Source organism: Oryctolagus cuniculus, chromosome 7 (assembly GCF_051225735.1).
Source record: "Oryctolagus cuniculus isolate XC-2025 breed Fujian yellow rabbit chromosome 7, ASM5122573v1, whole genome shotgun sequence".
NCBI classification, from domain to species: domain Eukaryota; kingdom Metazoa; phylum Chordata; class Mammalia; order Lagomorpha; family Leporidae; genus Oryctolagus; species Oryctolagus cuniculus.
In genome coordinates, this window is record NC_142873.1 from 28446548 (window position 1) to 28472861 (window position 26314).

Below are 26314 nucleotides of genomic sequence, written 5' to 3' on the forward strand. Positions count from 1 at the left end.
CAGGAGATGATAACTTTGAAAGCACCTTGATTTGTGTTTGTTACAGATAAATTAATGGATGCTTACTCTTTCTTTCTTGCTTGTCATCCTTTTTCCCCTTCTTTCCCCTTTTTAAAAAAAGATTTATCTATTTGAAAGGCAGATCTATCTACCTATATATCTACATCTATATCTATATCTATCTGTCTATCTATCTATCTACCTATCTATCTATAGAGAGAGATATCATCCATCTACCTCCCTCCTTCCCAAATATCTACTACAGCCAGGGTAGGCTAGGCCAAAGCCTGGAGCCTGCAGCTCCATCAAGGTCTCCCAGGGTGACCAGGGCCACAGTACTTGAGCCATCGTCTGCTGCTTTTCCAGACACAATAGCAGGAAGCTGGACTGGAAGTAGAAGAGCCAGGACTCAAATCTGCACTGCTACATAGGATGCTTGTGTTGTAAGCAGCAGTTTAACCCACTGTGCCACAACACTGGCCCTAACCTCTTCCCTTTCCTGCCTTCAAATTTTCCTCTCTATCCAGAGGCCACAGTTAAACTCTATTCTGACTTTTCAAAACCTCTGCAAATTCATTTAATATGAATTTGCTTTTAACCCATAATGTGGAGTCACTGGAGCTTTTAATGAAAAGAATTAGGCAAACAAATGGAGTATCACTAAAACTTGCACAAATAACATTTTCTGCTATTTTTGAGCTCATATGCTTTTCAGATGAAATCTACAGTTGTTATATTCTTTAATACCTGCCTCAACAAACTAGGGCATATTAAAAGTAAATTGACACCTTTTGTTTAATAAATCTATTTTTGACATTTTATATAATCCTTTAAATGCTTTCTTTTTCATCTTCCACCACCATCCAGGAAACCACATTTGATAAAAAGAAAATAAAATATGTACCTGGAAAACCTTGATTTCACTTTTAAACTTGAAATCTGCAGACTTGAAAGATTTTGAAATTTGCCAAATGCTCTGCTATAAAAAAAATCTTATAAAAGCAGAAGTTAACTATTCAGCTCTGATACCCAACTCCATAAAGTCCCGAGGCCCCTATGTAGAGTGCATGGTTCCTGATAATACTTGAATGAAACCGACTTATTCAGAAATTGAGTATACTATGAAGGCTCCAAGGAATTTATATCTGCAACTCTGTGATGTAAAAACTCTCATTTACTAATTTTCCATAATCTCTACAGAAGACCAATTAGTAATTGGCTCTTGGGGAGCAGGGTTTTGCTGAAGGTATAAAGTCATCACACAAGACCTCTGGGGTTCTACTCCAGGCCAGTTCCTGTATATAATGGTACTCCAGTTTTTAGCTCTGTAATGGATTTCCCAGGTGGTGATACACCACACAGAAAATGCCATTTCCTTATTTTTTTTCTCCCCTTGAACTTCCTGTTCTTACTGTGCAGGCCTAGTTCATACTATTTGAATTTACTGATTGTGGTTTGCATAAAATTATCCTTCACTCATCTACACATATTAGATAATGGTTATTTGCCTATAAATCTAACAGGTACTGAGTTTTATTTACCCTCCTGCTCTGTGGGCACTTTCTGAACAAATGTGCAGTTGTTCCTGAAACATTTCCCTTTTTATGAGATCTGGAACTGTTTCTCCTTGTTGCTTTGTGTGCTTTTTAGCAGCTTGGGGCTCCTTCTTTCATGGTGTTTACTCTGGAGCTGGTGTGAACAGAGGCTGTTGGAAATGTTAGAGTGTTAATATCCTGGAGTGTGTCTTGCTCCATGTAAAAGACTGCTTCTCTAGGCTGCTGGGAGTTGCAGCAGAAGCAGGCCTTTCCCAGCACTCACAGACATGCACACACAGTCATGAACGCTCACACCCCTATGCTCAGCCTCTCACGCTCTCTGATTTTGCATGTGCACAACAGGGCCAGGAAACCTGACCCCATGTTGATTGGGACGTTACTTTGCATTTATTTCCAGGATATTTGGAGCCGCACATATGTTTCTCATTAACCCACATGTTTGATTCTTCTAAGTAATTTTTTTTTAAAATTAAACAAACCTATATCAAAAATTGTCACTTTGCATTAAAGAAGCACAATTAGGGCCCTTTGGAGGAGCAAACAGAAAAGATGAAATATTTCTGCCACTTTACTTGCATTGCCTTAAATGAGAGGGGCATTAAGACATAGCCATAGATTTGAGGTTCAAGGCATTTTGAGTAGCTTTTGAACAAATGAAGCACAAAGTAGCATTACTTATACAAAGAAACTCATTTAAAGCAGAACCCATTAATGAAATGTGATTTAAAACCATGTCTGTTTTAAATATATGTTCAGAATTAAAAGTTACTGGGTTAGAAACTGAAAGTTAAGTAAGCCGATACCTGACTATAATCACTGTAGCTTTGGAGCTACACTAATTGTTTCAATCCATGAGGGTATGATTTGGTAAACTATCATACTCACTGTACTATACCTAGATCTAAGAGATTTTTTAACCTTTCTGAGAGTGCATTACCAATAGTCTCAGAACTGTCCCCAAACTCAGCCTGGTAATGCTGTTGCCCTTTAAGACAAAAGGAGAAATCTAGCTTTCACATCTGTCTGTATATCTGAATCCATGCAGCCAAGTCAAATGTCTCAAGACCCAGGTTTCAGATTGACATTGCCTGATGACTGCTTGCCTATTCTTTCAGCTTTGCTCCCACACAGTTTCGATAGTGTTTTGTCAATTCATGAAGTTTTTTCCCCCTATGTTTCAGAATACTGTGACATGGGAAGCCGTGGAGACCCACCCAGGGTTAACTAATTCTTTGACATAGAAAGCAATTTGCAAGGGTACATACCTTTGAAACACAAGCCAATCAATATGAGCCTATATCTCAATGATCTCCTTTACCAAACTTTCATACGCCAAGACAGTACTCCCCCTGTCTTAAATCACTTGAGGGCCTGATGTCAGACAAGGTAGGAACCACTCCTGTAGGCCAGAGCCCACTGATAGAATCAAATACTAATCTTGCTTGGTGTGCACAGCCTGCATCATCCATTCCTTCTCATGAGGACTCCAATACAGAATCTCCTCCGGCCGGCACTGCAGCTCACTTGGCTAATCCTCTGTCTGCAGCGCCGGCACCCCGGGTTCTAGTCCCAGTTGGGGCGCCAGGTTCTGTCCTGGTTGCTCCTCTTCCAATCCAGCTCTCTGCTGTGGCCCAGGAGTGCAGTGGAGGATGGCCCAAGTGCTTGAGCCCTGCACCCGCATGGGAGACCAGGAGGAAGCACCTGGTTCTTGGCTTTGGATCAGTGCAGCGCGCCAGCCGCAGCAGCCATTTGGGGGGTGAACCAACGGAAGGAAGACTCTGTCTCTCTCTCTCACTGTCTAATTCTGCCTATCAAAAAAAAAAAAAAAAAAAAAAAAGAATCTCATCCATAACTTTCCATTTTCTCCTTTTGAATTTTGTTAAAGATTTATTTCATTTATTTGAAAGAGAGAGAGAGAGGTAGAGTCGGAGGTGAGGGGGAGAGAGGTCTTCCATATGCTGGTTCACTCCCCAAATGACCACAATGGCCAGAGCTGAGCTGATCCAAAGCCAGGAGCCAGGAGCTTCTTTTGGGTCGCCCATGCGGGTGCAGGGGCCCAAGAACCTGGGCCATCTACTGCTTTCCCAGGCCATAGCGGGAGAGCTGGATTGCAAGTGGAGCGGCTGGGACATGAACTCGTGGCCCATATGGGATGCCGGCACTGCAGGCTGGGGCTTTAACCCACTGCACCACAGTGCTGGCCCCACTCCTTCTGCTTTTAACCTGACCTGGGTACCATCCCATGCAGCCCTGTGTGGGGTGGCATCCCCCCTCCTCTTGGGAATTGTCAGTGATGCAGTATATTCAATGGAATCATTTCCTGATCTGTTGGCCTTACCATGCCTGACAAAAACAACCCCCCGGTATGGCTCAGCACACTGTCACACCCTTTGCTATCCTGGACATTTGGCTTCTTTCCTTAGCCCCTTTTGTTTCCTATTCTTTACCACCGTTCTGGCACTGGGCTGCTGTTGATGTCCCTAGAGGTTGCTTTATGATGAGGTATCCTCTTGTAAAACTCTAACTTCAAGAGTCTTTTTGGATTAGGAGTGTTTAGGCCTCATCTTACCTCTGGTCTTTTTTGTAAAGATGTTCCATCCTGTTCCCTCAGGGGGAGATGAGTCTAACAGAGAAGGTACTGCTCCTGCTGGCTGTGTTACTAGCTCAAACCTACAGTCATTCTTACTCACTAATCATGCTTCAGATCTCAATTCCTCCATGAAATAAAATACATTGTGTCAAATCATTCCTGTCCTTTCTAATATTTTCTCTCCACCTTGTTGACCCAACCGTCTCCTTCCCATCCATCCACATCTTACCAATCCTTCAATCCTTTACAAAGTCTTCTGCAATAAAACCCACTTGCTGTATTTGATTATATTTAATCAAACATTTAGTCACTTGTTGTCTTTTCCTCTCCATTTCACATATATTTGTCTTATCTAGTTGGAGTACTAGATTTTAAAATACCTGGCACTGTAAGAGAAGCTTGGAATTTAGAGTCACAGAATTTAGTATATGTGTTACTTATAAACTGCAGTAGGCTGCTCAGGCTGCCATGATAAAATACGACCATTTGAGTGGTTTTAACAGCAGAAATTTATTTTGTCATTGTTTTTGAGGCTAAAAACCCCAGTTCAAGGCCTAGCAGGGTGGTTGGTGGTAAGAGCTCTCTGCCCGGCTTGTAGAAGACTGATTTATCACTGTGTTCTCTTATGTCTTTTCTAGGTGTGTGTGGGGAGAGAGAGAGAGCGAGAGCGAGAGAGAACAAATGAGCGCTCTCTGGTGTTTCTTACAAGGACACTAACCCAACAGAATAGGGCCCCATCCTTATAACCATGCTAACCTTAGAGGTCCTATCCTTAAATATACCCACAGTGTGTTTAAGACTTCAACATATGGAATGGTGGTGGTGGGGGGAATACAAACATTCTAAATAACTATTACAATAGTTTGACATCTGAAAAAAATTAAAAATATTTTGATATTTGAAAATGAGGATAATGCTGCCCAGACTTTTTTTCTCAATCTCTAACAAAGAGCTGAACCATATTAAACACTCAAGAGTAAGTCTTACACTGAATTTTAAATAAGTAACTTTATTGTGTGTACTTATTGAAATTTATATCATGGGACAATAAGTTAAATTTATATCACCTGAGACTCTGGAGATAAGTTTTTGGGCATCAGCAGTTGAAGAGTGGCCGCTAGAAAGGCTTAATGCTTTTTGAAGCTAGTTCTTTCCATTTCCACTGCAATAAAGATGAAGCAGCAAAGCTACAAGATCAAATTCCCTTTCTCTCAAGAAAGAAATCTTTTAAACCTTTACAAAGAAAAACTTAACTCATCACACTATCAACCTATAGCTTCACACGGTGTGTAAATCCCAATGTTATACAGAAAGGCACATTACAAATATTCATCATGATTAGAGCTCACTTTTATTTCACTGCATGTTTAAGCAATTCCTTTTAAATAAATTCTATCTTGTCCATTCTGTGTCTGTTAGTCTACGGCTCTTAAATCTTCCAGAAGAAACAAGCTCCTTACCAATGAATATTGGGTCGGCAGTTCAAATAGCCTCCCAAAGTTACTCCTTAGAATTTCAAGCTAGTGATACAGTCCTTCCAGTTTCCATGGATTTTTTTTAAGATTTATTTATTTATTATTTGTAATGCAGAGTTAGAGACATGCAGAGAGAGAAAGAGAGAGAAAGAGAGTGAAAGAGAGAGAGAGGGAGAGAGAGGGAGAGAGAGAGAGAGAGGTCTTCCATTCTCTAGTTTCTCCCCAAATGGCTGTAATGGCTGGAGCTTGGCCCATCAGAAGCCAGGAGCACCTATGTCGTCCTACGTGGGTGTCCAGGCCCTAACAGCGGGGCCATTTTCTGCTTTCCCAGGCCATAGCAGAGAGCTGCTTCCATTGATCTTTTAAAACAGTATTTCCTCGCCCACGCCGCGGCTCAATAGGTTAATCCTCCACCTAGTGGCGCCTGCACACCGGTTTCTAGTCCCAGTTGGGGCGCCGGATTCTGTCCCAGTTGCCCCTATTCCAGACCAGCTCTCTGCTGTGGCCTGGGAGTGCAGTGGAGGATGGCCCGGGTGCTTGGGCCCTGCACCCCATGGGAGACCAGGATAAGCACCTGGCTCCTGTCTCCTGCCTTCGGATAGGTGCGGTGCGCTGGCCGCGGCGGCCACTGGAGGGTGAACCAACGGCAAAGGAAGACCTTTCTCTCTGTCTCTCTCTCTCACTGTCCACTCTGCCTGTAAAAACAAAACAAAACAAAACAGTATTTCCTGAACGCTGTCACCAGCTATCACCACCTCTTTCTTTACTCCCAAATTTCTTTTTGTTTTCCTTCTCCTCTGTTCCTGGTTAATTTCTCATCATGACCCAGGACAAACACATTATGTTCTTCTCTAAACATTCTCTTCTACGTGGATTGCTATTCATGGTTAATAGCATTGTGTTTTATGTTGTTAACCAAGTTAGAACACTTGAAATGACTGTTGATTCCTTCTTTTTTCACATCCCTCACATGTAACATCATCCAATCACGATGATTTATTCTCCGTATTTGCTTCTGATTTTATTAATTCATTCAACAAAAATTTATTGAGAGCTTTTTATATAATAGGCACCAGGAATTTGATGGTGAACAAGACTGACCTCATTGGCTTTATAGTTTAGTGAAATAAATTTTCTCTGAATGGGAAAATGCTGGGAATCCTGAGCTCCTGGTAGTGAGGGGATGGCGTGGCAAAGAAACTTCTGAGGGAATGGCAGGTGCAAAGAAATGATTTCTATCAGTGAACTGGAACAAACCTCAACAATGACTCTGTGTCCTCCATGGTCCCCAATCTCTCTCCCTTCTAATGAATCCGGTGTTGTTGATGGACATTTCTTCCCATAACGCAGAATGATTATTACACTTGTTTAAGAACTCTTGATAGACTCTCACTACCTATAGAATAAAGACCAAACTCAGCAGGTCAGACTGCCTGACCTGGTATACCTTGTGTGGTATATCTCTAGTCACTCTACGTTACTTACTTTTACTTCCCCAAGTAAAAATACATTTTAAGCCTCCTTGAAAATTCTTCTCCCTATATTGCCTATTTGATGAACTCATTTTATTTTTTTAAAATATTTTCTTATTTATTTGAAAGTCAAAGTTATCCAGAGAGATAAGGAGAAGCAGAGAGAGAGAGAGAGAGAGAGAGAGAGAGAGAGAGGTCTTCTATCTGTTGGTTCACTCTCCATTTGACCACAATGGCTGGAGTTGCACCGATAAAGAGCCAGAGGCCAGGAGCTTCTTCCGGGTCTCCTATGAGGGTGTAGGGGCCCAAGGATTTGGACCATCTTCTACTGCTTTCCTGGGCCACAGCAGAGAGCTGGATCAGAAGTGGAGCAGCCAGGACATGAACCGATGCCCACATGGGATGCCGGCACTGCAGGCGGTGGTGGCTTTACCCGCTACGCCACAGCGCTGGCCTCAGTGAACTCATTTTAGACTCAGCTTTAATGTTAGTGTTCTGAAAACTTTCTTGATCTTCCAACTTCTCAAATGAAAGTAATTGCTCTTTGTCTTTGATTTTTTTTTAGAATAACAAAAAATATTTTACTAAAACATAAGATTTACAGAAGTTTCCAGACAAGCCATACAAAATGGTCACAAGCTGTTTTGAAGGGGGGAATCTACACTTGACAGCAAAGTCACAATGTTATTAGTGAGGGCTGTGATGTTTGTTTAACGTTCCCATTTTGGTTCAAACAATCAAGCTTGTGCATCTACAGAGTCTAAATTGTTAGACTTGGCTAGAGAGCATATTCTAAAGAATTGGTTAGCTGCTTTTAACCAATGCAATTAGATCACCGTAAAAGTGGGGGGGGAGCCCATAAAATTGAAATAAAACATACCTCCCCCCTAAAAAATAAAATAAAATAAAATAAAATAAAATAAAGAAAAACACCCACACCCCTGCAGCTAACCCTGACAACTACCTTCATTCACAGTGCTTTATACTTAAACCATGATAGGGGAAATGAATAAAAGCAGAGGGGCCACTGCTTTTAAACGTTTCCACAACAATCCAGATGATACTTCTAGCCTCTGTTCATGCTTTACAACAGCGAATCAGGACAAGACATAGATTTGCTAATGTGCATTTAATCACCAAAGGACTGAAGATGTCTGGGCTTTTATTCTGTAATATTTCTAAGACTGTGTCCATTAAATGCAAACAAAAAGGAAGAAGTCTTGGCAGAACAGGAGAAGTGATGCATACTTGATGATCAGATCGATTTAAATATTATTCATGGCACATAGCCTAGTCCATGCTCTAGCTGTTTCTATGGCTTGGGCTTCATTGGTCTTCCACTGCTCCGCTACATCATTTGCTAATGGATCATCTGGATTGGGAGCACTTAACAAAGCCTGGATCGATAGCAGAACTGTGCGGATCTGCAGTGCTGGGGACCACTTATCTTTCAAAATATCTAAACATATTCTTCCCAACTTGTCTACATTAGGATGATAAATTTTGGTCATGAAACGTACTTTAGGGGCTGCCATTCGGTATTCTTCTGGAAGGAATAGTTCAAGTTTAAAAGTCCATCCCTCAAAGGGGGAATCCTGGCCCCCAGGATGACCACATGAAAATAGCGGGCGTTGCTCTCATCTGGTTCTGCTTTAATGCCAGGAACTGGTTCTGCCAGCAAACGCTGGGTTTCCTTGATGATCCTGCGGGGCAGCCCGGCCATCTTGTCAGATCCCGAGTTCGGCCTCTAGTCTCGTCTCCCTGTCTTTGATTTTATAACTTGTTTTAGCTCATGTTATTTATATGACTGCCTCCCTCACCTGACTCTATATTTCTGAAGCCCACCAATATTTTATTCTAAATGTTTTTCTAGCTCTGAAAACAGTGTCTTAAATATTGTAGGTACTCAGTAAATATGTACAAAATTAAGTTGAATTCACTTTTTCACAAACATTTTTTTCTCTTCTCACTGAGATCAAAGCACTTGATCCCTTTTTGTTTTTTCTCTTTCCTATTTTTGGAACCCCTTTATTCATTAAACTCAGGCTTGCATTTAACCAATAAAGTTGTTTAATAAACATGCAACTATTTGTGGAGTACACTTAGAGTGACTCATAACTTACAAAATCATTCTCAAATATGCAGTTAATAGGAAAGTGACCAATTTTTAATAAAAACTTGACTTATAAGCATATACATTTCTTTTTGCAGATACTGACATCCTAAAATTGACTCTTGAAATTTAAAATTTTTTTTGGCAGATATTTGGCTTAGTGATTAAGATAGCACATGGGACAGGCACATCCCATAGGAAAGTACCTAGTTCTATTTCTGATTCCAGCTTTCTGCTAATGTGCACCCTGAGGGGCAACAGGTGATGGCTCAAGTACTCAGGTCCCTGCCACCCATGCACTGGAGACATCAATTGAGTTCCCGACTCCTGGCTTCAGTGTGGCCCTGTCTTGCCTTTTGTGGGAATTTGAGAAATGAAGCAGTACATAGGAGATATCTCTCTCTCTCTCTCATATATATATATATAATTTTCAAATAAATCAAAACAAAAAATTTAAAAATAATAATAATTTTGTCATTGACCTCTCCAAAATTTTTCCCCATTAACTAGCTTAATAGTTTATTTATTAAACTAACTCTGTAGTGCTCAATTTGGTTCAGAATTGTTTACTAAAAACTTTGCTGGCACAAATGTCAGGATCATCTAACAAAGCAACTATTATTGGCAAGTAAGCAGTAATCTGAATTTCTTCGTATTTTAGCATCCTTTGCATGCTATTTGGTGCATTTTTTTCTCCATATGAAGGATGTTGCATTTCCACTGTGCATTTGTGCTGTTTTCTCTGTTTAGAGTATCCTTCCCACTTTTCTCTACTTTAAGAACCAGCTTTATCATTGCCTCCCCCATGAAACATGCCCCAGACTCCTGATAGGGATACCTAGAGATCAGTTTTTATCTTTATCAAAGCACATGTCACATTATGTTGAAATTGTTCTTTTGTCATCTATCTTACCCCATTGAGTAGCTCTTGAAAGGATTCACATTTGCCGATTTTTTATTCCTGACACATTGTACTCAGTAAATTTTCATTAACTTTACTGAATGTTGATGCTTAATACATTTCACATGACAAGTGTATTTTCAAGGCTAGCAACAGGAAGAAAGTGAAGGCTGTCTATTGTATTCTTTTACTACAATACTGTTTCTTAGTGCTTAGTACATGTTTCATTTTGCTCAGACTTTCCAATGGTTAAAATTCTTCTCTCATGGTTAAAATATGTCTGGAATAGTCATTAACTTGAAGATGTTATGAAGGACATTCAAAAGGAATTAATTGTGTAATTTTAGACACCAAGACATCTGAGTGTGGAAGATTTATTTTGATGGTCACAGGGCCTTCTGGTTCTGGTTAAGTCGTGCTAAATATGCCGTTATCTGCTACTATGCTTTGCTGCTACCATTAAGAAATTTTGAAACTTAACAGACTTATTCACTTTGAGATTTCAAAAACTTCCTACATGACCAAAGCTATCTCTGTCAGGGTCTCCCACAAGGGTGGCAGTAGCCCAAATGCTCACCAGCTTCTACTGCCTTCCCAGGAGCTGGACTGGAAGTGGAGTGGCTGAGACTCAAATCAGCATTCTGATATGTGGTGCTGGCTTTGCAAGCAGTAGCTTAACCTGTTATGCCACAACATCAGCCACAATACATTGATTTCTTTATCCATTCAATGCTTACTCTTTATGATGTTAATTATACAGATTTCTGCCCCAGCTCTGCAAACTCAGTTATGAGAATAGTGCTTGGCTTTCTATAGTTAGCAGTCACCATCCAAAGACTTTTCCAGCTTGACACATTACCTTCTGGGTCTCCTCACCTTATGATTTCTTTTCTCATATTTTAAAAATTTTAATTGATATAAAGAGATCAGACCTCATGCATTTCATAGACAATTCTAAGAAGACAACTATATTTCCCTCCCTTCATTTCTTTGTAAAAAATTATTGCAAAAACAAAATTTCAGTCCACTCCACAATCACAAACTCAATGTACCACTAACCATAATATTCAACAAGGGAAAAAAAATAGAAAGTCCACAGTTCTACAGTAGTATAAACAAGGGCTAAAAATGACAATCAAATCTCAAGATGTCTGTTTCATTCCTATATGTTTTTTCATATTCTATATTATCTACTACATGTCAGAGAAAACATGATATTTTTCCTTTTGAGACTGGCTTATTTTACTAAGCATAATGGTTTCCAGATGTATCCATTTAGTTGAAAAAGATAGGATTTCATCCTTTTTTATGGCCGACCAGTATTCCATAGTATCTATATACCACATTTTGTTTATCCAGTCATCAGTTGATGTACATCTGGGTTGATCCCATGTCTTTGGTATTGTGGATTGAGCTTCAATAAACATGGATGTACAGATAACACTTTCACATGCCAATTTCATTTCATTTGAGTAAATTCCCAGTAGTGGGATGGCTAGGTCATACAGTAAATCTATTTTCAGATTTCTGAGGAATCTTCATATTGTTTTCCACTAGTTTACATTCCCACCAACAGTGTATTAGAATGCCTTTTCCCACACATCCTCACCAGCATTAATATTTTTTGATTTTTGAATTATAGCCATTTCTACCTGGGGTGAGGTGAAACCTCATTGTGCTTTATATTGGCATTTCCCTCATAGTTAGTGATCCTGAGCATTTTTGAAAAATGCCTGTTCTTTTCTTTTGCCCATTTCTTAGCTAGATTGTTTGTTTTGTTGTTGTTGAGCTTCTTGAGCTCCTTATAGAGCCTGAATGTTAACCTTTTATCAGTTGCATAGTTTGAAAACATTTTCTCCCATCTATCAGTTGCTGCTTCATACTGATGAGTATTTCCTTTGCAGCACAGAAGCTTCTTAGCTTTATGTAATTCCATTTGTCTATTTTGGCTTTGGTTGCTTGTGCTTCTGGGGTATTTTCCAAGTCTTTTTCCAGGGTCCGGCACTGTGGTGTAGTGGTAAAGCCACCACCTGCAATGCTGGCATCCCATGTAGAGCAGGTTCGAGTCCCCTCCTGGCTCCTGGCTTCAGATCAGCTCAGTTCTGGCCGTTACAGCCAACTGGGGAGTGAACCAGCAGATGGAAGAGCTTTCTCTCTCTGTCCGTTTGTCTCTTTCTCTGTCTCTGTCTCTCTCTCCTGCCTCTGCCTTTCTAACAAATAAATAATTATTTTTAAATTTTTTTATTTATTTTATTTGACAGGCAGAGTGGACAGTGAGAGAGAGAGACAGAGAGAAAGGTCTTCCTTTGCCATTGGTTCACCCTCCAATGGCCGCCGCGGTTGGCACGCTGCGGCCGGCGCACCGCGCTGATCCGATGGCAGGAGCCAGGAGCCAGGTGCTTTTCCTGGTCTCCCATGGGGTGCAGGGCCCAAGCACCTGGGCCATCCTCCACTGCACTCCCTGGCCACAGCAGAGGGCTGGCCTGGAAGAGGGGCAACCGGGACAGAATCCGGCGCCCCGACCGGGACTAGAACCCGGTGTGCCGGCGCCGCTAGGCGGAGGATTAGCCTAGTGAGCCGCGGCGCCGGCCTTAAATAATTATTTTTAAAAAAGAAGTCTTTGCCTATGCCAGTGTCATGTGGAGTTTCCCCAATGTTTTCCTCTAGTAATTTGATGCTATCTAGCCATCTGTTGATCTGTTGTGAGTTGATTTTAGTATAAGGTGTAAGGTAGGGGTCTTGTTTTATGTTTTTGCTTGTGTAGATCTCATTTTCCCAGCACTGCTTGTTGAAGAGACTGTCCTTTCTCCAGGGATTGATTTTAGTTCATTTGTCATTTATTAATTAGTTGATGCTGTGTGGATTAATTTCTGGGATTTAAATTCTGTTCCATTGGTGCCAGGCTGTTTTGACTATAACTGCCTTGTGCTATAGCTTGAAATCTATTATTGTGATGCCTCTGGATTTGTTTTTCTTTAAGATTGCTTTAGCTATTTGTGGTCTTTCATCTTGGCCAGGCCCAAAGCTAGGAGCCTGGAACTCCATCTGGATCTCCTACATGGGTGTCAAGGGCCTGAGTACTTTGGCCATCTTCCAGTGCACTGTCAGATGCATTAGCAGGGAGCTGGGCTGGAACTGGCATTCTGATATGGGATACCTCCTTTGCAAGTGCCAGCTTAATCTACTGAACCACATTACTGGCTCCTCTCCTCAATTTCTGAATGATTGGTTGACCTAAAGACCACAGCTTCTAAAATCAGTGATACTTGTGTTATTAATGACTAGCCTTTGCAGAAAATTATAGACAAAATAGATGCTGACCATGGTGCTGAAGAGTTAGACTACATGTAATGGGCTCTTAGATGCATGGTCTTATCACAAAATCACAAAAGTCAATCAGTGCCAATATATCACACATATAATTTATTTCTTAGATTTTATTTTGATGTATGCCTATATAAAATACTATGAAAGCTCACAACTCTTAAGATCAATCCTAACCATTATTTCTCAACACAGAGTAGATTAATGTGCAAGAAAAAAGCACAAATAATCATTCATGAAAGGCAGTTCACTGGTGAAAATCAGGTTTATCATACAGACATTTATCCTTTGACAGGATTTTGTCATAATTTTTGCCATAATTGTTGACAAATATATGGAAGTAAATATATGAGGATACTATTATAAAACTGTCATTCATACACTATTAGAACTGTGCTTATAGTCATTAAAACAAAGTATAGTAGAATTTATGATAAACTTGTCTCATAGCAATAATCCACAAATACTCTAACAACTTTGAATATAAAGCCCTATATATATTATTGAAAGGAATTTCCAATAAAATTTTATTGAAAGTCACTTATCAAATCTAAAAAAAAAGCATGGTGGGAATTTTTTTCTATCAAAGTCAGTTCTGCTTAGATTGCTCTAGTGTGGAGGCTTTCAATTCCATTAGTGTGCTAATGACTGCGAACTTTACATCAAACACTGTGAATCTCAAAATTATAAACAATATCTCAATATTGTGCTCTGCTTGTGTATCTCTACTTGTGCAACACTATGTCAAACTCCTGAGGTTTTCTCACAATCTGTGCTGCTTCTTTTATATATATATATATATATTTTTTTTTTTTTTGGACAGGCGAGTGGACAGCGAGAGAGAGAGACAGAGAGAAAGGTATTCCTTTTGCCGTTGGTTCACCCTCCAATGGACGCCGCGGCCGGCGCACCGTGCTGATCCAGATCCAGGAGCCAGGTGCTTCTCCTGGTCTCCCATGGGGTGCAGGGCCCAACCACTTGGGCCATCCTCCACTGCACTCTCGGGCCATAGCAGAGAGCTGGACAGGAAGAGGAGCAACAGGGACAGAATCCGGCGCCCCGACCGGGACTAGAACCCAGAGTGCCGGTGCCACAGGCGGAGGGTTAGCCTAGTGAGCCACAGCGCCAGCCACAATCTGTGTTTCTGATATGCCTTTCTGTTGCTAAAAGAAACTCAATCCTCCCCCAGTACTTTGGTTCCCAAACCTTGCACTTATTCTTGATTCTTTTCTTTTACTTCTTGCATCTACTCTGTTATAAGCATACTATGAACTTCACCTTCAACCTGTATCAGGAATCTGATGACTTCCCACTACTGCACTATTAATAACATGACTCAAGACCCCATCATGTCTATTTTCTAAAATTTATTTTATTTACTTGAAAGGCAGAGTCACAGAGAGAGAGAGAGAGAGAGAGAGAGAGAGAGGGAGAGAGGGAGAGAGGGAGAGAGGGAGAGGAAGAGAGGGAGAGAGGGAGAGGTCTTCCATCCACTGGTTCACTCCCCAAATGGCCACAATGACTGGGGACGGGCCAAGCCAAAGACAGGAGCTAGGAATTTCTTCCAGGTCTTCTATGTGGGTGCAGAGGCCCAAGGACTTAGGCCATCCTCCTGTGCTTTTCCAGGCACATTAGCAGGGAGCTGGATTGGAAGTGGAGCAGCTGGAACTCAAACTGGTGCCCATATGTAAGCCAGTGCTGCAGGATAGGGCTTTTACTCGCTAAGCCACAGCACTGCCAACTCAACCCTATCCCATCACGTCATAACTGGATGAGTGCACTGGTTTTGTCACAGCTGTACTTCAGTTTATCCTTTTCATCTTATCTACTTTAAATCATTAGCTGGAATCATCTGTTACTCCTCTCATAATCCTGCAGAGAAAACTCTGATGCCTAATTTTATGCATGATTTTTGTTGGGCCAGATTGCCCAGACAGTTGCTCAAACATTATTTCAGAGATTTCTATCAGAGTGTTTGGTATATGACTAATATTTACATCGATGGACTTTGAGTAAAAAGCTTTAGCTTCCATAATGTTGGTGAGCCTCACCTAATCAGTAAGGATGAATTGAACAAAAGACTGGTCTCACCCCAGCAACCAAGAAACAATTGTGCCAGAAAACAGTATTCAGACTTGACCTGTAACCTTGGTATTCCTTGGGTTTCCATCCTACTGGTCCTTAACTTGCCAGGCTCCATAATCACATAAGTCAAATTGTTAAACTCTCTCCCTCTCTCTCTCTCTCTCTCTCTCTCACACACACACACACACACACACACACATACACATACACACACACCTTCTACCTGCTTGTTCACTCCCCAAATGGCTACAACAGCCACACTAGACCAGGATAAAGCTGGGAGTAAGGAATTCCATCCAGTTTTTCCATGCGGATGTCAGGGATTCAAATACTTGAATATTTATCCACTGCTTGCCAGGCCCATTAACAAGGAGTTGGATAGGAAGCCGAGTTGCTTGGACTCAAACTGGTGATCCCCTGTGGGATGCAGGCATCTTTAATTTTGTTTTTATTTTTCCAGTATGTCTGTTTATCTAAGTTCTCAAAATTATTGACACAAAATATGAATTTTAGGTGCTTCATTGCCCCTACAGTTTTGTCCATTTTTAACTCCTGGCACACTGTGAAATTTATCTTTTTTTCCTTTGTCCGTATTTGCAGAAGTTTGACTCTTTAATTAATCTTTTAAATTTCAGCTATTGTTCTATAGGTTATTTCTGTTGTTTCTTTGGCTTTGATTATATTAATTTCTCTTTTTAATCTGTAATTTTCCTCTATTAGGTGTGGCACATTTAGCTCATTTTTTAAAATTATTTATTTATTTGAAAGAGTTACACACAGAGAGAAGGAGAGAGAGAGAGAAAGAGAGAGAGAGAGAGAGAGAGAGAGAGAGGTCTTTCTTCCATCCACTGGTTCACTCCCCAAATGGCCACAACGGCCAGAGCTGTGCCAATCTGAAGCCAGGAACCAGGAGTTTCTTTCGGGTCTCCCAGGTGGGTGCAGGGGCCTAAGGACTTGAGCCATCTTCTACTGTTTTCCCAGGTCATAGCAGAGAGCTGGGTCGGAAGTGGAACAGCTGGGTCTTGAACCAGTGGCCTATGGGATGCTGGCACTGTAGGCAGCAGCTTTACCTGCTATGCCACAGCGCCGGCCCTGCTCATTATTTTTTAATTTTTTCATAGTTTATTTAATTGAAGTTATTAATCACATGCTCTATGACCCATCATCCAATACCCTTGCTGTCAAATGTACTTCAGAATTGAGTGTCACTCTTACAGTGGCAATATGAAATATTTACTGTATATTATAAAAATACCCAGTGGAGCCTGTGTGTTCTAATACACTAAGATAATAAATATAATTAGTTCTATATCAGGTCAGGTAAGGTTTGTGTCAAATTTTAAAAATTTGTCTTTAGAGTTTTTTGATAATTCAGAATTACAAAGGAGGGATTGTGCAGCATATTGCTTTAGCTTTGTCTCTCAAGTGAGTTTGTTGTTATTTAATCCTAAACATATACTGATTTTCAAAATGGCTTATTTCTTCATTCATAATGTTGGTGAAATAAATTATTTCATTTCCAAATTTATTGAGTTTGGAAATGATTTTTCAATTTTGGGGGTATAGTACAAAGGCATGCACAGCGTTTAAGCATAGCATTCAATTGATGTTTACAAACGCTTATAGTTGTATCAACCACGTTTGCATCAACATAGAATATTCTAATCATGTAAGAAAGTTCCTTTGTGCTCCTTCCCACTCAATTCCCTCTCTAGAATCAAGCACTTATCAAATTTCTACCACTATAACTTTATTTTGACAATTTCATGTAAGTAGAATCAAAACATATATAGTTTTGGCTGGCGCTGTGGCTCAGTAGGCTAATCCTCTGCCTGCGGCGCTGGCACACTGGGTTCTAGTCCCAGCTGGGGTGCCAGATTCTGTTTTCAGATCAGCGTGGTGTGCCTGCCACAGCGGCCATTGTGGGGTGAACCAACGGCAAAGGAAGACCTTTCTCTCTGTCTCTCTCTATCTCACTGTCCACTCTGCCTGTCAAAAAATAATCTATAAAAAAAAAAAAAGAAAAAATAACAAAAAAATGTATACTTTCTGTTTCTTCCTTTTTCTTTATCTGTGTTATTGATGGAGCAGAACTTCCCCCTTACTGAGTAGTATTCTGTTGAATATACTAAATCTGTTTTATGGGTATTAGTGCTAGAACAGAGTTTTTGTGGAGTTAATGTTTTCATTTTTCTGGGTTAAAGAATCAGTGGCAGTATTGCTGTGTTCATAATAGATTCCTCCTGGGTGTAGGGGTCCAAACACTTGGGCCATCCTCCACTGCCCTCCCGGGCCATAACACAGAGCTGGACTGGGAGAAGGGCAACTGGGACAGAATCTGGTGCCCCAATCGGGACTAGAACCCAGAGTCCCGGCGCTGCAGGTGGAGGATTAGCCTAGTGAGCCGTGGCGCCGGCCCATACTTTCTTTCTCTACTTCAAGCAATGTTTGCCTACAAAGATCATAAATATATTTTCCTGGTATTTTCTTCTGGAAATGTTACGGTTTTAGCTTTTACATAGTTCTGTGATCTATCTTTTATCAGCTTTTGTGTATGGTATGAGATAGAAGACCAACGTTCATATTTTTTGTTTATATCTAGTTATTCCAACACCATTGAAGATACTTTTTATTCTTTTTTATTAAAGATTTATTTGTTTGTTTGAAAGGCAGAGTTACAAAGAGAGCACAAGAGAGAGAAGAGACAGAGAGGTCTTCCAACTGCTGATTCACTCCCCAGATGGCTACAAGGCCAATTTGAAGTCAGGAGCTGCTTTTGGATATCCCACATGGGTCAGGGGCCCAAGGACTTGGACTGTGCTCTGCTGTTTCCCCGGTGCAGTATCAGGAAGCTGGATTGGAAGTGGAGCAACTGGAACTCAAACTAACACCATATGGGATGCCAATGCTGCAGACAGTGGCTTAACCTGCTATGCCACAGTGCTGGCCCTGATATATTTTTTTTATTCTTAATTGAGTTATTTTGGTGCATTTGTGATACTTGTGAAAATAATTGCTTTATTTTATTAATAATCAATAATTTTATTTTATTAATGATTGGGTTTATTTTAGAAGATTCTATTCTGTCTCATATTCTATTCTTTTACCAGTAATATGCTGTGTTGATTACCGTACCTTAAAATATGTTTTGAAATTGGATAATAAAAGTTCTCCACTATTGTTCTTTGTTCTCAAGATTGATTTGACTCTTTTAGGTCCTTAGATTTTCATATACACATGAAGAACACCTTGTCAATATATAAAAAACCTGTTGGAATCTTGATTGAGGCTGTCTTGAGTCTAGACCAGAATGTTGGGGTGAAGGGAATGGATTGACAGCTTTGTTGAATGCATAGTTAATATTGTTTGATCCATTTAGATCTGCTTTAATATCTTACAATACTTTATACTTTTGAATGGAGAGATTTTACTTACCTTTCTCTAAAATTATATTGAAGAATTTTATGTTTCTTGATGTTATTGTAAATGATACAGTTTAATATATTTTTTCTAATTGCTATTATATAGAAGTGCAACTGATTTTTATTGACTGTATTATAGAATATTGTTAAAATCACTAAGTCTAGTAATTTTTTTTAACTTTTATTTAATGAATATAAATTTCCAAAGTACGATTTATGGATTACAATGGCTTCCCCCCCATACCGTCCCTCCCACCCACAACCCTCCCCTTTCCCACTCCCTCTCCCCTTCCATTCACATCAAGATTCATTTTCGATTATCTTAATATACAGAAGATCAGCTTAGTATACATTAAGTAAGGATTTCAACAGTTTGCTCCCACACAGAAACATAAAGTGAAAAATAATAGATGATTTTTTTTAAATGATGATGAAATCAGATCAGACCTATTGTCATGTTTAATCCCAGTGAGAGTCAAGTTGGGAGTTGATAATTTCTTTCTTTTTTTTTTTTTTTTTTTTTTTACAGAGAATCAGTTTAGTATGCATTAAGTAAAGATTTCAACAGTTTGCACCCCCATAGAAACACAAAGTGAAATATATTGTTTGAGTACTCGTTATAGCATTAAATCTCAATGCACAGCACATTAAGGACAGAGATCCTACATGAGGAGTAAGTGCACAGTGACTCCTGTTGTTGTAAGTCTAGTAATTTTTAAAAAAATTTCAAAATTTTTGATATAGATAATCATATCATCTGCAAATAAAAACTACTTCTTCACAATTTCTCTGATTTTATTCCTTTGTCTTATTTTACAAGCTAGGTTCTCCAGCATAAATTTCAATGGAAGACATTTGAGTGGAAATCTTTATTCTATTCTATCTTAAGGAGAAATAATTTACAATTAAGTATAATATTAACAGGAAAATTGGGGGTCCTCTTTCTTTAAAATTTATTTATTTATCTGAAGGGAAGAGAGAGAGAGAGAGAGAGAGCACACATACAGGAGAAGAGAGAGGGAGAGGAAGAGTGAGTGAGCAAATAAACTTCCATATGTTGGTTTATTCCTCAAATGGCCAAAACAGCCAGGTCTGGTCCAGATGAAGCCAGGAACCGGAAACCATCTTGCCCTGCCATGTGGGTGGCAGGAACCCAGGGATGTCGGTCACCTTCTACCGCCTTCCAGGCACATAAGCAGAAATCTGGATCCCAAGAAGAAAATGTGGAACTCGTGCTGGTGCTCAGATATGGGATAACAGCTTTGCAGGCAGAGACTTAACCTGTTGCACCACAACGCAAGTCCTTTGGGTGCTTTTCACAAGCTTGCAGAAGTTTCTTTCTAGTATTTGGTTACTGAAAGGTTTTATCACAAATACATGAAATACTTTTTCTGTAGCTGTTGAAATGATATTATGATTTTTCCTCTTTAATTGGGTAATGTGGTGATTGTTCTGAGTAATTTCCAAATGTTAAATAAGCTTTGCATTCTGGAGCCAAATACATTTAGTTCTGATGTATTATGCTTTTGATGCATTGCTGTACTCAATTTTTTGTTAAGGACTTTTGCATCCATGTTCATAAGGTATATTGGCCTACAGTATTCCATTTTCTTTTCTTTGTCTGGTTTTAGTAACAGGATAATAATAACCTCACAAATTTAATTGTCAAATGCCCCCTACTCCTCTATTTTTGAAATATTTGTATTATATCGCCCTAAATATTTGCCAGAATTCACCAGTCCATTCTTGTGGTTTATTCAATGATTCTTTGTGGTGTTTAGTTTGCTGATATTGAAAGTATTCTTTATCTTCAGCATCACATTTTCTTTTCATTTTTTGATTATTCAGTTGACTGTAATATTCATCTCTGCTCAACTTTCTCATTTGTTTATAGAGGTTGCTCTTTTTGCTATATGCTAAAAACATCTTCATCATAATTATTTTTGTCAGTATCTGATAATTCCAACAGCTGGGCTGTCTCTGAGTTTATTTCATTTTTATCATTTCACAATCGGTCATATTTTTCTTTTTTTTTTTTTTTTCCAAATCTTAACAATCGTTGACTCAGCGCAGGAAACTGAACAACAGTGCAGAAGATAATGAGGTAAGCAATGTCTACTCTGAAAAGGGCATCCTTCTTCTGTGAGGTCACTGGTTACAAAACCAGATTAAACCAGTCTGTAATTGAGCTGTGTCAGGGTTTGTGATTGTTTTAATTGTTATGATGATGATATTTTACAAACTCATGGAAAATGGAGTGAGAAGATACATTTATCTTGGTGCAACAAAAAAATCATGTATAGTTTTCTTCACAGCATTATTTTTTATGAACTTTTTGAAGTCTCCTTTTATGTTTAGGGCACCATAGGCTGGCTTCAGCTTTTTCTAGGAATGAAGGTTGCTGTATTGTATTTTTTAAAACTTTTATTTAGTAAATACAAATTTCCAAAGTACAGTTTATGGATTGTAGTGGCTTTACCCCCCCCTATAATTTCCCTCCCACTCGCACCCCTCCCATCTCCCATTCCCTCTCCCATTCCATTCACATCAAGATTCATTTTCAATTATCTTTATATACAGAAGATTGATTTAGTATATATTAAGTAAAGATTTCATCAGTTTGTACTCACACAGAAACACAAAGTGTAAAATACTGTTTCAGTACTAGTTATAGCATTACTTCACATTGGACAACACACTAAGGACAGATCCCACATGAGGAGTAAGAACACAGTGACTCCTGTTGTTGACTTAACAATTTGACACTCTTGTTTATGGTGTCAGTAATCTCCCTAGGCTCTAGTCATGAGTTGCCAAGGCTATGGAAGCCTTTTGAGTTCACCGACTTCAATCTTATTCCGACAGGGTCATAGTCAAAGTGGAAGTTCTCTCCTCCCTTCAGAGAAAGGTACCTCCTTCTTTGATGGCCCCGTTCTTTCCACTGGGATCTCACTCACAGAGATCTTTCATTTAGGTTGTCTTTTTTTTTTTTTTCCCAGAGTGCCTAAAATACTCTCATGGGCTCTTCAGCCATATTCGAACGCCTTAAGGGCTGATTCTGAGGCCAGAGTGCTGTTTAGGACATCTGCAATTCTGAGTCTGCTGTGTATCCCGCTTCCCATGATGGATCGTTCTCTCCCTTTTTTATTCTATCAGTTAGTATTAGCAGACACTAGTCTTGTTTGTGTGATCCCTTTGACTCTTAGACCTATCAGTGTGATCAATTGTGAACTGAAATTGATCACTTGGACTAGAGAGATGGCATTGGTACATGCCACCTTGATGGGATTGTATTGGAATCCCCTGGCATGTTTCTAACTCCACCATTTGGGGCAAGTCCGATTGAGCATGTCCCAAATTGTACATCTTCTCCCTCTCTTATTCCCACTCATATTTAACAGGGATCACTTTTCAGTTAAAATTTAAACACCTCAGAATAATTGTGTGTTAATTACAGAGTTCAACCAATAGTACTAGAACAAAAAAAATACTAAAAGGGATAAAGTATTAAGTTGTACATCAACAGTCAGGACAAGGGCTGACCAAGTCACTGTTTCTCATAGTGTCCATTTCACTTTAACAGGTTTCCCCTTTGGTGCTCAGTTAGTTGTCGCCAGTCAGGGAGAACATATGATATTTGTCCTTTGGGACTGGCTTAGTTCACTCAGCATAATGTTTTCCAGATTCCTCCATCTTGTTGCAAATGACCGGATTTCATTGTTTTTGACTGCTGTATAGTATTCCATAGAGTACATGCCCCATAATTTCTTTATCCAGTCTACTGTTGATGGGCATTTGGGTTGGTTCCAGGTCTTAGCTATTGTGCATTGAGCTGCAATAAACATTAAGGTAAAGACAGCTTTTTTTATTTGCCAATTTAATTTTGTTTGGGTAAATTCCAAGGAGTGGGATGGCTGGGTTGTATGGTAGGGTTATATTCAGGTTTCTGAGGAATCTCCAGACTGACTTCCATAGTGGCTTAACCAGTTTGCATTCCCACCAACAGTGGGTTAGTGTCCCTTTTTCCCCACATCCTCTGCAGCATGTATTGTTGGTAGATTTCTGAATGTGAGCCATTCTGACCGGGGTGAGGTGAAACCTCATTGTGGTTTTGATTTGCATTTCCCTGATTGCTAGTGATCTTGAACATTTTTTCATGTGCCTGTTGACCATTTGGATTTCCTCTTTTGAAAAATGTCTATTGAGGTCCTTGTATTGTATTTATTGTGAGTTCCTGGAGTGCCAGACATACCCCTGAGTACTCTGCTCTAGTACGACAGTCCTGGCTTAGTGCTCCCTCGCCCCCTCCATTCTCACCCACTGACAGCTGACTGCTGTTGCCCAGTGTTTGGTGCAGGGCTTTAAATGTATGTGGAGTGCCAGAAAGGTAAGAGATTCCATTTGTTTTTATCTCTGCCTTCACACTTAAGCAGCCTCCCAGTGTCAGACAACTGTTATCTCAGTGCTGAGTTGAGTCTATAGCTTGTAAATTTTCTCTCAGTTCTCCTGCTCTGCCCTCGTGCTTAGCCACGCCCCCATACACCTGCACCTTAGCAGAAGTCTCACCCAGTTCTCCTGCTCTACCCTCAGTCTTTTTCATGAGCTCTTAGTTCAGAACAACATAAAAAGAGCTGATGAATTCTTTGCACTGTGCTGTGTCTGAGGCTGTTGGGATTCTGCACGGCCATGCTATCTCACATGTAGCCCTTGACATTATGAACATTTTCTTCTTACTCATGGCTATGGGTAACTGCCTTAAACTCCAGCTGTTCTGTCAGATGCAAAACAGTTGTGTGTTGTCTCTCATGCAGGGAGCTTTGTCCCTCTTCAGATTTTAGTTCATTAGGTTGCCTTATTGCATCAGATCAAGTTTCTTTTTCTTTTTTTTTTCTTTTTCTTTTTTTTTTTTTTACAGGCAGAGTTAGACAGTGAGAGAGAGTGAAAGACAGAGAGAAACGTCTTCCTTTTCCCATTGGTTCACCCCCCAACTGGCTGCTATAGCCGGCGCTTTGTGGCTGGTGCGCTGCAGCGATCCGAAGCCAGGAGCCAGGTGCTTCCTCCTGGTCTCCCATGTGGGTGCAGGGCCCAAGGACCTGGGCAATTCTCCACTGCACTCCCGGGCCACAGCAGAGAGCTGGACTGGAAGAGAAGCAACCGGGACAGAATCCGGCGCCCCGACTGGGACTAGAACCCAGTGTGCCGGTGCCGCAGGTGGAGGATTAGTCTAGTGAGCCACAGCGCCGGCCCAAGATCAAGTTTCTATTTAGCTAACCCTTACTTAACATTTAAATTTTAGCTCAACCTTCATTTGCTAAGTGACAGTTTCCCTGAGTTTCTAGATTGTAAAATATCTTCTTTTCCCTCCATGGTTTGTGCCTTTCTCGTATGTTAATAACACCGATCACACTTGTACTTTGACAATGTTTGCGGTTTTCCTGAAGGCAGAGAGTCCTTAACTCACTGCTATATATCTCAAACATTATCACACATAGTGTCTTTTTGGCTCCTTTGCTGTTGTTTTCCCAAGAAGGGGTGAGAAGAGCTCTTTAAGAGGGAAGAGAGAATTATGCAAGTCTTCTCCCCTTTAAGCCAGTATACTATTGAATTGCTTCTCTTCTTTTGTTTTCTTAATTTGCTCAATAGTTATTAAACAAAATGGGGCAGATATCCAACATGGAATCCCTGAAGTCAAATACTGTATGAACGTTTCAATGTTAATCAATGGGAATTTAATCAGGCAAGAATTACTTCATCCAGTTTGCAATGGTGCTGATATTTAAAGGGACTGTGAACTATGTAGAGACCTAATATTCTTTGTTTTCAAAATTCCAACTTGAAGTTAGATTTATAAACACCTTGGGAGTTCTGAGAGTTATGCTCTTTTTTTCTGTTCTTTTTTTTTTTTTAAATACTTATTTATCTGATAAGCAGGGAGAGAGAGAGAGAGAGAGAGAGAGCGAGCTCCATCTTTCATTTGCTGGTTTACTCCCCAGATGGCTGCAACAGCCAGGGCTGGACTGGGCTGGGCTGAGCAGAAGCCAGGAGCCTGCAGTTTCATCTGGATCTCCCACGTGCGTGCAGGGATCCATGTACTTGGGCCATCTTCTGCTGATTTCCCAGGCACATTAGCAGAGAGCTGGATCGGAAGTGGAGCAGCTGGGATTCAAACCTGTGCCCAAATGAGATGCTGGCACTGAAGGCAGCAGCATAACCCCTTGCACCACAATTCTGGCCCCCCAAAACAGCTATGCTTTCTACCCTTAAGGTAAACTCAGGAAATTCCTCTGAGACCTGCAGTTCCTGTGTTTTCTTTCCAAACTTTTCTTTAGACTCCTTCTGTGAAATCTCTCCACTGACTTTGGAATGGAGGTGTTGAGAGCTGAAGAGGGTCTCTGTATTTAAGAGTCACCAACCGTGGTTTTCTTATCCTAGGTGCAAAGTTTAGTTTGTTTATGGTCAGCAACTCACATAATTCATTCAGTCCTATAGTTGATAAACATGATTTGACTACCACCACTTTTAAAGTAGTAGCTTATCAATATTGGTAGAGGAACACCACTGTAGGAGAGAGGTTTATACCATATAACATCATTCATCAGAAATAGCGTCCTGGATTCTCAAACAAATCCCCCAAACAAATGCGGCAACCACAGGTCAAGTTAGGTTACAAGCTGGCCTGAGAAACAGGTTAACATCAGGGAAGTCACAGAGAGTCAGCAATTCAGAGGATCTGATCCGATTTCCAGGCCAAAGTTAGGAACATTAAAGATGAGTGTCAGTCAGGCAGGGAGAAGACCACAAAGAATCAGAACACAGGTAGTTGAGCTGGAGTGTAAGCTGAGATTAGAAACACCATTGTGAGTATCAGGAGGATGGAAACTGCTGATTCAGGTTTCCAGTCAAGGACTGTGCAGAGTAGAAGTAGGTCACCAGTTAGACCAAGGGTATCTCGGAACCATGAAATACTTGGCTTCCCTTGGGGGTAGAATATCTTCCCTTGTCCTGCTTTGTTTCCAATCTGCCTATTTCCGTGAAGCTTCATGGAAAAGCAATAGAAGGTCATCCACGACCTGCCGTCTCACGCGCCGCATCCTATGTATAGTTGTTACACTGGTGAACTACATCCTTGTTCCCTATGGGCCTTACATTGCTTCCATCATCTTCAACCAGAGAGCAGATGTGTTCCAATGATAAACTGCAGTAAGCAATTTATCAGCTTTTTTTCTGAATAATAATCTGACACAATTTCTGGACATTTTTCACTTTTAGGCATTGACTTCCTTGCACCAGTAAATGAAGATTTAGGCTCCTTGTACTCCTGTCTTGTTTTCTCTCTTCATTTCTCTCAGTTTTTGAGATGCCATGTCAATTACTAA

The 26314-nt window shown here is 40.3% G+C and overlaps 1 pseudogene across 1 annotated transcript; it reads right to left on the reverse strand.

Annotated features, from left to right (window-relative positions):
• Positions 1-8203: 8203 nt before the first annotated feature.
• LOC100346118 (ubiquitin-conjugating enzyme E2 N pseudogene) lies at positions 8204-8852 on the reverse strand (annotated as a pseudogene). The gene has a single exon (XR_016211398.1). The product of XR_016211398.1 is annotated as a ubiquitin-conjugating enzyme E2 N pseudogene (transcript).
• Between the last annotated feature and the right edge of the window lie 17462 nt (positions 8853-26314).